The 13,558-nt window shown below is 35.7% G+C and overlaps 1 pseudogene; it reads right to left on the reverse strand.

Annotated features, from left to right (window-relative positions):
- Positions 1-11,887: 11,887 nt before the first annotated feature.
- Positions 11,888-12,896, reverse strand: LOC114048090 (annotated as a pseudogene).
- Positions 12,897-13,558: the final 662 nt, after the last annotated feature.

Raw genomic sequence — 13,558 nt, forward strand, 5'->3', positions numbered from 1 at the left:
GTTAGGTCAAAGGGCATGCATGGTTTTATAGCCCTTTAGGCATAGTTCCAAACTGCTCTACAGAATGGTTGAATCAGTTCACAACTCCAACAGTGCATTGATGTATCCTTTTTTGCCCACATCCCCTCCAACATTTGTCATTTTACTATTCTGTCCTATTAGACAATCTAATAGATATGAGGTGGTACCTCAGAATTCTTTTAAATTGATTTTCTTGGGGCAGCTAGCTGGCACAGTGGATAGAGTACCAGACCTGAAGTCAGGAAAATATGAGTTCAAATCCAGCCTCAGACCAAACACTTGACACTTACTAGCTGTGTGACCCTGGGCAAGTCACTTATCTTCAATTGCCTAATAAAAAAATAAATTGCTTTTCTCCAATTTATAGTAAGTTACAGAAAATTTTTCATATGACTATAGATAGCTTTGATTGCTTCACCTGAAAACTGTTCGTATCTTTGATCATTTATCATTTGGGGAATGGCTTTTATTTTTATAAATTAGATTCAGTGCTCTATATGATTGGAAAATGAGGCCTTTATCAGAGAAACAGGCTTCAATTCTTTTTTTTTTCACAGTTATTATTGCTAACTCTATTTCCCTCCATCCTATTCCCCCATTTATTCTATTCTCACTCACCTGTCACCTTGTCCCTCCTCAAAAAGCGTTTTGTTTCTGACTACTCCCTCCCTAATCTGCCTTCCCTTTGATCACTCCCCCTTCTCTTATCCCATTTCCCTCCTGCTTTCCTGTACAGTATTATTGATTTCTATACCCAATTGAGTATATTTGTTATTTCCTCTTTGAACCAGTTCTGATGAGGGTAAGGTTCACTCAGCCCCGCTCCTCTCCCCCTTTCCCCTCCACTGTAAATGCTTTTCTTTGCCTCTTTTATGTGTGAAAATTTATACTCATTATACCTCTCCCTTTTATTTTCTCCCAGTGCATCTCTCTATCACCCTTTAATTTTATTTCTTTGGATATCATCCCTTCATATTCAACTAACATCTGTGCCCTCTATCTATATATACTCCTTCTAACTACACTAAGAATGAGAAAGTTCTTATGAGTTACAAGTATCATCTTCCTATGCAGGAATGTAAACAGTTTAACCTTATTAAATCCATCATGATTTCCTTCTCCTGTTTACCTTTTTTGCTTCTTTTGAGTCTTTTATTTGAAAGTCAAATTTTCTATTCAGCTCTGTTATTTTCATCAAGAGTACTTCAAAGCCCTCAATCTCATTGAGTGTTTATTTTCCCCCCTGAAGGATTATACTTTGTTTTGCTGGTTAGGTGATTCTTGGTTATAATACTAGCTTTTTTGCCCTCCAGAATATCATATTAAAGCCCTCTTATCCTTTAATGTGGAAGTTGCTAAATCTTGTGTTATCCTTACTGTGGCTTTGCAATATTTGAATTGTTTCTTCCTGGCTGCGTGCAATAATTTCTCCTTGACAGGGAGCTCTGGAATTTGACTATAATATTCCTAAGAGTTTTCACTTAGGGACTTCTTTCAGGACATGATTGGTGGATTCTTTCAATTCTATTGTACTTGGAAATTTTCCTTGATAATTTCTTGAAAGATGATATCTAAGCTCTTTTTTGATAATGGGTTTCAGGTAGAATAATAATTTTTAAATTATCTCTTCTGGATCTATTTTCTAGGTCACTTGTTTTTCCAATGATATATTTCACATTTTCTTCTCATTTTCATTGTTTTGACTTTGTTTGTCACTTGATGTCATATTAAGTCATTAGCTTCCACTTGCTCAATTCTAACTTTCAAGGAATTATTTTCTTCAGTGAACTTTTGTACCTCCTTTTCCACCTGGCCAATACTACTTCTTAAGGCATTCTTCTCTTAAGTGATTTTTTTTGTATATCTTTTTCCATTTTATCAATTCTGTTTTTCAAGGCATTCTTCTCTTCATTGAGTTTTTATGCCCCTTTTACCATTTGGCCTGGTCTGTTTTTTTAGGGTGTTATTTTCTTCAGCACTTTTTTGTGTGTTTCCTTTACCAAGTTGTTGACTTTTTTTGTGAATTTCTTGTATCACTCTCATTTCTCTTCTCAATTTTCCTTCTACCTTTCTTACTTGATTTTCAAAATCCTTTTTGAGCTCTCCCATGCCCTGAGACCAATTCATATTTTTCTTAGAAATTTTGGGTGTAAGAATTTTGACTTTGTTTTCTTCTTCTGAGTGTTTGTTTTGATCTTCTTTTTCACAATCGTAACTTTTTATGATCATATTTTTCTTTTCTGTTGCTTGCCAATTTTCCAGCCCATTTCTTGACTTTTAACTCTATGCTAAAGGGAGGCTCTCCTTCCCAAGTGGATTGGGCTCTGTCTCAAGCTTCAGATTTATGCTGCAGTTGTTTTCAGTTTTCAAAATTACAGCAATTTTGCAGTAATAAGTGCTTGATTCTTCTAAGGTGGTGTGACCTAGAGAGAGGCATATTTACTTCTCTCCTGGCCTATGAAGTGGTTTGTGAGTAACCACAAGCACTCTTTTCAATCATGCAACTGTGACCAGGCCCCTAGTCCCCTGGAGCTGCAAGCTCTGCTGTGGCAATTAACCTCCTTGAATGAAGACTAAGACACAGAAGTTCGACCCAGATCCAAGTATAGGTGATGTAACAGGGTCCTTCCCCTGGAACCAGCAAAGGAACCTGTGTAAATCTCCTTCTGACCTATTGTCCATTTACTTTACCATCTATGGACTGAGAGATCCAGAAGCACCTGCTACAGCTGCTGATTCAGTGGCTGCCAAGGCCTGATACCTGTTTGCTGGGGCTAGGTCTGTGCTAGAGAGCACTGGGCTGTGTCTGTGTTTGTGTAGTCTGTACTGGACTGTACTCTCACATAGATGCAACACAGCTTTCCCACTGAACTTCTAAGTTGTCATTGGCTGGAAAATTATTTCGCCCTGTCCTTTTGTGGGTTCTGATGCTCCAGGAATTGTTTTATGGCATTATTTGCAGGTGTTTGGAAGTGTTTTGGGAAGAGCTCAGGTAAGTTTCTTTTCTCCACCATATTGTCTCCACCCCCCAAGAAAGTATAAACACAACCTTTTTACTCCCTAGGAACTTTAAAATGAAAGAATGTAGTGGTAAAGATCTATATTTACTACCTCTCCTGTTTATTATATTTCAAAGTTAATGAAAATATAGTACATGCGTATCTTCTTTCACTACAAACAATTACATGAGGTCTGGATAAATTACTCTATAAGTATAAAAAAAATAATGATGGGAAAAATACCCACCTTGTATTGAATGAAACTTAGCTGACAGTGTCCTCTAAAAAATGAATATTCAAGGACCTTTAACAAAATTTAAATTTTCTTCTCCAAAAATAAATGGTGATAAAATGATATCAAGCTCAGAAAGAGGAGCAAGACTAATTATAAATGTGAGAATGTCTTTATTAAAACTCAGTGAAATCTCTCCCAGTGACAAGGAGAGGGAAGAGGAAAGAAAGTCATTATGTATAGTGATATTGCATATAGTTGTCTATATATGTGTATATGCATACATATGCATATATCCACACACCTATATACATGTATATATTACTACAGTATATACATTCATATATACAATATATTTATATGCCTACTTATATAATAAACATATAACACACATATATGCATGCGTATATACATACATTTATGTCTATATATGTAAACACACATATACGTGTGTTTGTGTTTATGTGTGTGCATCCCTAATGTAGATGAAATATTCAGATTAGGCTCTCTTAAAAATAGGAAGGATTACCAATATTACTACTAATAATATTGTTTACCAAATGCCACTGAGTTGCCTAAGAGGGCAAATCAAGCCAGCTAAAACATCCCTGAAGATGTGAAAAGAAGCAGCATAGGCCAAACTGGTCAAATAATCCTTGCCAGCTTCCCTCAAATTCATAGATCTGACCATACGACTCCTGTTCTCAATCCACTCTAGGATCTTTCTATTGCCTCCGGGATGAAGTTAATGTCTTTGGCAGTGCAGAGGAGCATCTAGTGGAGGAATCAGTTGATTCATCTAGATATCACATAAGCCTATGATGGAAATCAATAGACTACTTCCCTCCAGTTAAGGTGCATTCTTCTAGCATGGAATTAAGTCTGTGTTTATGAAAAGGGGTAGAAGAAAGCCTTTATTTATTAAGCACCTACTATTTACCAAGCCCAGTGCTAAGTGTTTAAGTTCACAACAACCCTGAGAGTTAGGTACTATTATTATTCCCTTTTTATAATTGAGGAAACTGAGGCAGACAGATGTTAAGTGACTCATCCTGGCTCACACAACTAGTATGTGACTGAGGTTGAATTTCAACTCAAGACTTCTTGATTTTACCCCACAACTCTATCCACTGCACCACCTAGCTACCTAGAGGTCAATACCATTTGGAAAGGGACTATGTTATTCATTACCCAAAGAGTAAATTAGATGACCCAAAAGGGGTCAAAATATAGACAAAACATAGAAATCCACAATATAAGGGAAGATATTATATCTTCATAATCCACAAAATGTCTGGAGCTACAATGTGTGGTCCAATCTATAAGGAAAAAGGAATGAATGAAACATTTTAAGTACTTAATATGTGAATAATATTATGCTACCCACAAAGTACACAAACAGAAAAGCAAGACATTCTGTGCTTTCAAAGAGCTTACATTCTTATGGGGAAGACAAAACATAGAAAATTTTAACTGCAACTCAGAGAGAAAGTTTCCATGGTCTTTAAGACACTGTAGCAAAGCAGACGTTAATTCAAACTTTTGAATGTCAATTCCAACGATACAATCATATCAGTTTCTGATGTTTAACCATTTCACAGTGCCAAGGATTCTGATGGCCATAATTTTCCTTTCTGATTCTTCAGCAGCTGTTGATTGTAGTAGTGACTTAAGCCCTGCTGAATGTCCACAAGGCTAGCTTCCCAGGATGACAGCTGAGGGCACTGAGTTGAAAGCAATGCTAGTTACAAAGCTCATTGGTTCAGGGTCTTGATCCATCTTTGTCAAGATTTGAGGTGTGATGATGGTCAAAGTGGTTGTGATGGCTTGTCTTGCCTGACCCAAGCTGCCTTTCCTTTCTCCTCCAGCATGGCTCACTTCTTCAGCTAAGCTGGGTGACTGGCTGGCTGCTGGTTCTGTGTGTGACAGCTGGTTGAGCATTGGTGGGGAGAACTGGCCCCTCTCTCTACCAATGCTCTTTCCCTGAGGATGATTGGGAGGGCTGGGCAGAAAACAGAGCTGGTTTTCAGGGGGTGCTGCCCCTCACTGGCTCTTGTGTTATCTCACTATTACTGGTGGTGCTAAGGGAGGTGGGCCCCCTCTCCACAATGATTTCCTCCATCAATAATGGCCACAGGAATGGGCTAGTGGATTTTGGGGCACAGCTAGTAACATATGTAACAGGTTCCTGGGTTGTCTCTATCAGAGATTGAGGGAGGAGATGGTAGTCAAGGTGGTGATGGTTTGACTTGCCTGGAACACACTGCTTCCTCTGAGAGTAACTGGCTCTAGTTAGACTGGATTGCTTGCTTCGTTGGGCAACAATATTACCGTTACAATGGCAATATTGTACCCAGAACTTAATTTTCTTAATTCCAACTCCACTGTTCTTGTGACTCTATCATTCTAAATTTATTATTGGGAGGTTTACAAACAATATCTGATTATGCACACATGTTAAATAACTTTATTTTAATTGCTAGAGGATCCTTGAAAGGAAATACAGCTAGAAAGAATAAGTATACATTAGAATGAAGGTGTAATGCAATTTCTTTTTGCTTCTTTTAAAGAACAAAAAATACTTTTATATATCAGGTACTGATAGCACATAGATATGATTAACAAATTTACTTCCTTCTAATGAAATTAAATATAATTTTGTTTTCTGTTGCTATAGTATTGTCAATAATAGTCATGACTAAAATAGTTATATGACAAGTGAATATGTGTATATGAGTCTATATTTGGTCAAATGACTCCCAAATGAATTATCTTCTAATTATTCTCAAGTGCTGTAATTTCAGAAATGCTAATGCATATAATTTGAACAAAAACCTGAAATCAAATTACTTACCATTGACTTGTATAATATTTTGGAAAAGCTTCTTAAACTAGGGAAAAGTATAATTAAGTACTGCTTAATATTGAAATACATAAGTTAATTCTTTCCTGCTGTGGTAAGTAAAGAGTTTGGCATGAATTTATTTTAAAGTACTAGCAGGATTACTGGGGGAGAGACTTGAGTGAGCAAGGAAGGATTACTATAGGAAATGGACAATAACAGTAACTTTGGGGTGCTTTTTAATACAGTTTAGTAGTAAGCACATATGAACAAGAGCTATTCATTGTTGCTATTTCCTGTCTTTAATGGGTGATTGTTATTCTCCTTTAGTAATTACACCAACTTGCTTTTTTAAAGGGTTTAACTACTTTGTTTTTTTCTTTTTCTTTTTTTTTTTACCTAAACAATTATGAAATGGGGGAATAGTATTGGTATTATTTAGCCAGGTCATTTCCCTCTTTTTTTCTGAGCTCTGTTAACATAATTTTTTAATGAAAAACAAATTCAAACATCCTTTGATTTTCAGTATTTCATCCCTTTATATATTTTTCTGCTCATTAGTATCTCCACTAAGGAAAATATCAGGTTGGTGAATAAGCGAAGAATTTCAGAATGTGTATAAACACACACACACACATACACACACACACACACACAAATCAATGAGTCTTTCTGAGTATTTTGAAATCAGTTCTTATTTAATTTCCAATAAATCCTTATTTCAAAGCCCTTGTTTCAGATGGCATTTGCGATTTAAAAGCTGCCCAATTACTGTTGGTAGAGTTGTGAACTGATTAAACTATTTTGTAGAGCAATTTGGAACTATGCCCAAAGGGCTATAAAAGCATGCACACCCGCTGACATAACAATACCACTCCTAGTTCTATATCCCAAAAGAGATTAAAAAAAAAAAGAATGAAAAGGACCTATATGTATAAAAATGTTTACAGCAGCTCTTTTAGTGGTGGTAAAAATTGGAAATTGAGGGAATGGCCATCAACTGGGAAATTGATGAACAAATTGTGGTATGTGATTGTGATGGAATACTATTGTGCATGTCATCCATGTCTTTATTTATGTAATTGATTTTTAAAAGAATGAAACACCACAAACTTGAATAGAGAGTCCTAATAATCCACCACTTTAAAAGCCGACATCAAACTATTAATGACTAAACCTTGGCATGATCCATTCATTTAGTGTTAAATTGATCTAACATTACTATCATATAACTGACATTTCTCCATCTTTTCCTCAAAAAATAATATAACATTTGTCACTTCTTATTAAAATGCAAGAAAAGTGAGTAAGTTTTATCTGTTTTAATTTGGATCTAGTAAGCTAGGCCAAAAAAAGGAAATGTGGCTAAGGTGGCTTGACCTTCTTTCCTTTCTAGATGTTCACTAAATGTTTCTTTATTACAATTATCTGAAGTTTTGACACGAATCAGAATCAAATTCAAAAGTACATGGTAGAATTTGCAGATTCCATTCCTCCATCATTTTTGTTTGCTTGTTTGTTTTTAATCAGGACAATATTTGTCCTTCTCCAGGGGGGTGGCACCACTCTTATTCCCCATTTCTCAAAGCTCCCCGACAGTGGCCTGGAAATTATATTTTCTAATTTTTTCAGTAAGCCCTTCCAATCCAGATTACTCAAAGTCATTAATGGCAATGGGATGCACTCTTGCTATCTCCCTATTTATTTTAAATTTCATTTCTCCATAAACTATTTTTATTCTATATTTTCCAGGCCAAAATATCATTCTGTTAAAAGAAAAGAAAAAAAAATATGAATGTAAGCACCTTCTTTTCAGTATATTTGTATCATCTTTTTATTCACCTTAAGAGATTATTGCATCTCTTCTTTGATCTTCCTCTTTAAACTCAACTGAGTAAATAGTTTCAAACTGCCTGTGGATAAGGCACTATTCTATGAATTAAGAATGCAAAGACAAAAATTAAATAATTCTTACCCTCAAGGACTTTCTATTCTACTGGAAAGATCTAGGTACACAGATAAATATATTACCAAAGGTATAAGAAAACAGCTAGGTGATGGAGTGAACTAGAGTGTCAGACCCGAAGTAGGAAAACACATCTCCATGACTTCAAATCTGGCTTCAGACACTTATTAGCTGTGTAACCCTGGGCAAATCACTTAAGCCTGTTAGGCTCAGCTCCTCCTCTGTAAAATGAGCTGCAGAAGGAAATAAATACTACTTTATTATCTTAGCTGAGAAAACCCCAAATGGGATCACAAAGAGTTGTACATGACTGAAATAAGTGAACAACAACAATAACCAAATGGGCATATTGAGAGGACAGAAGGCTTTTCCTGAAAAAACCTTCCTTTAATCATTTCTGACAAGCCTTTTTTTCCCTTTGCTGGAGAAGTTCGCCTTCAAACTACAACTGAGCCATAAAGGAAGACAATGTTTGTGAAAATTTGTTATGAGAATGCAATGAGGTTAAAAAAAAAAGGAGGTGGGAACCAAATTGTTAGAGGCTTTATTATAGCTTAAACAATTATTCTCCATTTTTTAAAATAAAATGAAAAGGCACCTTTCTGTTGCTCTTAAGTTCCTTCTCTAATGATTCACAGATAATTCTCAATTGTTTTTCAGTGAAATTGATTGTTTAGACACTATGCTTTTAATAGCAAAAAGTCCCTGGAATATTTTAAAATTAGAGGGGGAAACTAAGCTGATGATTTAATGGTCAGATGGACAAAGAAATAATTACACACCGGTTTGGTGACCCATGTCTTTAGCCATGTTAACCAAATTTATGTGATCTCTCAGTTTTCTCTCATTTATATTCATCTGTTTTCTCTCTGATTAACATATAACATTAGTACATCATTGTTAGGCTTAACAGCATTTTACCAATTTCACAATGATTTGAAAATGAGAGTGGTGACTACACAAAACAACATTTCTTATGAAATATTAATCACATCTTTTGTTCCTCTGCTAACATTGAATCTAAACAGTTAAACCTTATTAAGTCCCTTATGATTTTCCTTTCCTGTTTATCTTTTTATGTTTGTCTTAAGTCTTGTATTTTAAAATCAAATTTTCTATACAGTTTTGGTCTTTTCAGGAAGAATGCTTATTTCATTGAATTTCCAATTTCCCCCCCGAAGAATTATACTCAGTTTTGTTGGGTAGGTGATTCTTAGTTGTAATTCTAGTTCCTTTGCCCTCTGGGATATCATATTCCAAGCCCTCTGATCTTTTAATGTAGAAGCTGCTAAATCTTATGTTATCCTGACTTTGGCTTCATGATACTTGAATTGTTTCTTTCTGGCTACTTATAATATTTTCTTCTTGACCTGGTAATTCTGGAATTTGGTTATAATATTCCTTGAAATTTTCATTGTAGGATCTCTTTCAGGAGGTGATTGGTGGATTCTTTCAATTTCAATTTTATCCTCTGATTCTAGAATATCTGGCAGTTTTCTTGTTAATTTCTTGAAAGATGATGTCTAATCTCTTTGTTTGATCATGGCTTTCAAGTAGTCCAATAATTTTTATATTATCTCTCTAGGATCTATTTTCCTGGTCTATTATTTTTCCAATGAGCTATTTCACATTGCCTTCATTTTTTTTCATTCTTTTCATTTTTTTAATTTTCTTTTTATATTTCTTTCATCCTTTTCATTTTGTTTTATTTTTTCTTGTTTTCTCACAAAGTCATTAGCTTCCATTTGCTCCATTATAATTTTTAAGGAAGTATTTTCTTTTTTTTTTTGCAATATGATACAAGTACATTTTATCTTTAATTGTCTTTGTAGAGTAGGACATGAACGTCTATATAAAAAGAGACTGTAGCAGATGCCTCCTAGAATCAACCAGTTCCTGAAAACATTGTATGTGTGCATATTTTTATACTTTGATTCCAAAATTGAGAACAATCAGATTAAAGGCAAATTTAGTTGCCAAAAAAAAAAATGAGTCCAGTTTCACATCCTGCAACATATGGTGCACCTCTCCTGCCTCCAAGGGAAAAAAACCACCTCTCTCCCCCAAAAGACAAAAACAAAACAAAGAAACCTAGCAGCATATTTTCCTTTTTTTAAATTGTTTTTTTATTTTTATATTAATTTATTTTGATTTATCTATAATTACTTTCATATCTTTTTGAGTTTAAAATTTTTCTCCCCCTTCCTCCCCACCACCCTCCCCAAGGCAGTGCACAATATGATATAGGTTATACTTTTATATTCATATTAAACGTATTTTCACATTAGTGATGTTGTAAGTAAAAATTCAAACCAATAGGAGGAACCATCGGAAAGAGGAAACAAAACTCAACACAAAAGAAAAAAAAATAGCAATTCCACTTCCATAGTTCTTTCTTTGGATATGGATAGCATTTTCCATCACAAGGCCTCTGGAGATGTCTTAGATCCTTGTATTGCTGGGAAGAGTTAAGTTTATCAATATTAATCATCACACAACGCGGCTGTTATTATGTACAATGTTCTCTCGGTTCTGCTCGCTACACTCAGCATCAGACCATACAAGTTTTTCCAGATTTTCCTGAAGTCACCCTGTTAATCATTTCTTATAGGACAATTTCTTATAGCACAATATAGCACATTCATATACCACAACTTGCTCAGCCATTCCCCAATTGATGGGTATCCTCTCAATTTCCAATTCTTTGCCACCACATAAAGAGCTGCTATGAATATTTTTGTACATGTGGGTCCTTTTCCCAATTGTATAATCTCTTTGGGATATAGCCCTAGAAGAGCTATTGCTGACTCAAAGGGTATACACATTTTTATAGCCCTTTGGGCATAGTGGCAAATTGCCCTCCAAAATGGTTGGATCATTTCACAACTCCACCAGCAATGCATTAGTGTTCTAATTTTCCCACATCTTTTTCAACATTTATCATTTTCCTGTTTTGTCATGTTGGCCAATGTGATAGGTGTGATGTGGTGCCTCAGAGTTGTTTTGATTTGCATTTCTCTAATCAATAGTGATTTAGAGCATTTTTTCATATGACTATAGATGGCTTTAATTTCTTCATCTGATAACTGTCTGTTCATATCATTTGACCACTTATCAATTGGGGAATTGCTTGTATTCTTATAAATTTGATTTAATTCTCTATATATTTTAGAAATGAGGTGCCTATCAGAGAGACTGGTTGTAAAATCTCTTTCCCAATTTTCTACCTTCCTTCTAATCTTAGTTGCCTTGGCTTTGTGCAAAAACTTTTCAATTTAATGTAATCAAAATTATCCATTTTGTTTTTCATAATGTTCTCCATCTCCTGTTTGGTCATGAATTCTTTTGTTCTCCATAGATCTGATAGGGAAACTATTCCTTGTTCTTCCAGTTTGCTTATAGTATCAGCCTTTACATCTAAATCATGAATCCATTTTGACTTTATTTTGGTAGATGATGTGAGATTTTTGGTCTATGCCTAGTTTCTGCCATACTCTTTTCCAGTTTTCCCAGCAGTTTTTTTCAAAGAGTGGGTTCTTATCCCAGAAGCTGGGGTCTTTGGGTTTATCAAATAATAGATCACTATAGTCATTGATTACTGTGTCTTGCATATTTAACCTATTCCATTGATCTACCACTCTATTTTAGCCAGTACCTAGCAGCATATTTCCCCCAAAAAAGAGAAAAAAAAATACAAAATGTTTCAGTATTCTCTTCTCCTCCCATTAAAAACCAAATAAAAATAAAGTGCAGCACCCATAAAAGTGTCAAGAAGATAGCCAAGTTCTTCCTTTCTTGTACCAAAATAGCACTTGCCCTCAGCAGTCTTAACTGAACAATACAATATCCATCATTTTTGCTTCATCATCCTTTTTATGAACCACTGAGTTTAAGCTGCAGAGCACTGTTTTTGTACAATACTGAACATAATCTGGATTCTGTGGCAAGGATTCTAATACACCTAAAGATCCAACACCAATGTGGGGAACATGATTCTGAACTGACATAGGTTGAAAATTTTGTGATTGAGAATAGAGTCTTACTCTTGACTTGAACACTTCAAGTTCATTTTTGAAGGTTTCAAAATAACTCTCTTCTTCAGCTGTGGCTTTCTGGAAAAATAAATGAAAACAACTCGTGGATCCACATTACAGTTTTTGGCCATTTCCATAGTAAACTGCATTACAACTGGTTGATGTGCTGCTTGTTCCATTAGAGCTCCTTTCTTTTCAGCTTCTAGATGAGAACACCACAAGATGAGATACTTAGCAGTTTCTTCACACAGAAGGTATGGCTGGTCAGACAAGAATCTCTGTCATCCCATAGACTTAACATGCCAAAATGTCTAATCTTATGCTCATATTTCTGCATAAATTATTTGGATTTATCTTCATCTTCTATTTCTTTATTTTTATCTTGATTAATAAAACTCTTATTGAAAACATCCTTGCTAATGCCATCCATGTTACACAAACACATTCTCTCTTACTTTACCAGGGCCTCTTCTTTTTGTCTCCACTCTTCTTTACTTTGCCTCAGTTCTGACACTGCTGTTTGTGCTTTGGCATGTTCCTGATCCAGGGACTCAGAGTTATGCAGTGCTACCAAGTTTCTGCTGAGCTTCAGCTAGATTCCATTTGTATACTACAGAGTTTTTCATAAACTCTGCTTTTGGCAAGCCAGTTCAATCCCTTGGGTATACATCTGGGGTCTGTTGCCAGGCTGCTGTGGTTCAAGGGGGGAGCTGGGAGATACATCCAGCTCTGTCTCCTTGTCAGCCTCCCTGCCTTCCCAGGGGAGTTTCCAGGGTCTGGGTGGTGGCCACGGCCACTCCATAACCCCACTCCCCCCCACTCACCTCCTGCCCAGCAGACCCAGCTGCCCTGCAGTTGCTGCCCCTGGTGGAGGGGCCATTACCTCAAGGAAGTATTTTCTTCAGTGAGCATTTGTATCTCCTTTTCCATTTGGCCAATTCTCCTTTTTAAGGATTTTTTTTTCTTCAATGAATTTTTTGTGCTTCTTTACCCATTTGTCCAATTCTGCTTTTTAAGGCATTCTTCTTTTTGGACCTCTTTTATCATTTGGCTTAGTCTTTTTTTGGGGGGGGGTGCTATTTTTTTCAGTATTTGTGTGTGTGTGTGTGTGTGTGTGTGAGTGTGTCTCTTTACCATGCTCTTGACTCATTTTTTTCATGATTTTCTTGCATCACTCTCATTTCTCCTCCCATTTTTTTCCTCTACCTCTCTTACTTGATTTTTAAAATCCTTTTTGAGCTCTTCCATGGCCTGAGACCAATTCATATTGTTTTTTTGGAGACTATGGACTTTGACATTGTTATCTTCTTCTGAAAGTGTTTTGATCTTCCTTGTCACCATAGTAACTTTCTATGTTCAGAATTTTTGTCCATTGTTTGCTCATTTTCCCAACCTATTATTTGATTTTTAACTCTTGGTTAAATTATGGCTCAGCTTTCAAGGTGGAAGACACATTGTCCCAAG

Source organism: Vombatus ursinus, unplaced genomic scaffold, assembly GCF_900497805.2.
Source record: "Vombatus ursinus unplaced genomic scaffold, bare-nosed wombat genome assembly UNPS02014791.1, whole genome shotgun sequence".
Lineage (NCBI taxonomy): Eukaryota > Metazoa > Chordata > Mammalia > Diprotodontia > Vombatidae > Vombatus > Vombatus ursinus.